We start from the raw sequence: 1,853 nt of genomic DNA, 5'->3' as shown, positions 1-1,853 counted from the left end.
AACCAAACTACCTAAAGCATAATTTTTTTTTTTTTAAATGCTCTGTTTTTCAACCTCCATGGCCAGCCAGGGTTTGTAGTTTCATACAGTAGGATATTTCCATTCAAGCCCATGTTAGTGTAAGAGAGAGATTCTACATTAAAACAATGGTTTAAATGAATACTGTGTATAGCTTTCTAGCACCATTCTGACAAATAGCATTGTTATTAGAACCCATTGCCGGCAGGTTTTTTAACCAGCTCACCAGCCGACACGTAGTACAGCTACACAGACAAAGTGGACACATACATCTAACTTTTCTATTAAAGAGTGAAATGGGGGATTGTTAGAGGGATTTATAGAAAAGGACAGGTGGGTTTATCCTTTCCGTGCTTTTGTAAATGCTGAGCATGCAATTACCCCAATAATGGTGGCGTTGTGACCAAATTGGAGCCATTAAAGTGATTTAACAGTGCGTGGATTGGGCCTGGCATTTGCGAGGATGTGTACACATGGGGAGCTGTCGAATGGGTGTTTAATCCCAGCGTTTTAGAGGCCGTAACGGTGGAACACGAAGTGTAGAACGCTGACCTGCAACAGTGCAGAACAACTCATTAAGGCCAACTTGGACTTCACTCTCTATGGCATACAGTAGGAGTTGCAGCTTTTTTGTGTTTTTTTTATTTTAATTTCTCTGAATTATTTGTCCAATGTTATGTTTATTGTAAAGAACGTATTTTCCATGGAACCAATTTAATCATATTTATCTGATTTCTTTTAGTGTATTATTGGAAGGAGGCTAGTACATATGAGGGAGACGTTACATTGAAAACTGTGCTTCTGTCAGACATCTTGGCTCCAGTGTGTTGCTCACTGTGCGGCGTGAGAGTATTGGTACGGACCAGTAACTCCGAGAGGAATGTGCCTTTTGGGTCACGGTACTGTTCTGGGACGCTCCAAGACCGGATCCAATCCACCAGTCCCAGCTGTCCTGCTGAATTCCAGACTATTCCAGTTTGACATAACACAGTACAAACCCATTAACTGAGCAGGAGCAGGATTCATTTTGGATTTCCTGTGGGGGTTTTTCTCGTTTTTTGGGGGGGCTGGCGAGATGGTACCCACCATAGAAGCGCTGGGTTTGTCTGCCAAGAGGAGGTATTTTTCTGAGAAGGTGCTGGGGCATGATACAGTTAGAGCCACTGGGTACTAGAGATCTGAAACATGCTGCCACAACAACACCTCTGCTTTGTGGCTAACCTCTGCATTATGGCACACAAAAAACGAATAATGAATCATTGCTGTTCCTTGTCCAGATGTTGTCGAAGCTACAGATAAACAGCCTCTATATCTCCGTTGTCCCACCCTTCAACCTCTTTGTCAGGTGGGAATCACATTTAATGTGTCTAATGCAGCCTCAAGGACAACTCTGGGAAGAAAGGAACTCTTCAAGTTGAAAGCGTTGAGCATTTTCCAAATTTCGCCGTGCCTTGAAATACAGCAAGCCTTTTCCTCTCCACTCCTGCCTGTCCCTCAGTCTGCCCTCTCCTCCCTCTCCTCTCCTCCCTATTTCCTATTTCCCCATACCCTGCTCTATCTGCTCTAGTGAAGCCTCTGAAGAGCCAGGCAGACGTCCTGGAGAGGGCTAGTAAAACGTTTATTAGTGGCTTTTCAGTCCTGTATTATACTGGCAAGCACAGAGGCACTCATGCTTGGCCTTTAACTTTCTTGTGAAGTTCAGCCATACATGAAGAGGGGCTACTGGTCCTCTAATGTATTCCTGATTTAATATTGTATCAAAAAGAGAGCAGGGGAGGAAGGAAGGGGAAGAGGGGGGAGGGGAAGAGGGGGGCGGTGGAAAATGTAAATAGAAG

Source organism: Salvelinus fontinalis, chromosome 4, assembly GCF_029448725.1.
Source record: "Salvelinus fontinalis isolate EN_2023a chromosome 4, ASM2944872v1, whole genome shotgun sequence".
Lineage (NCBI taxonomy): Eukaryota > Metazoa > Chordata > Actinopteri > Salmoniformes > Salmonidae > Salvelinus > Salvelinus fontinalis.
Note: the sequence above shows the minus strand (reverse complement) of the source record.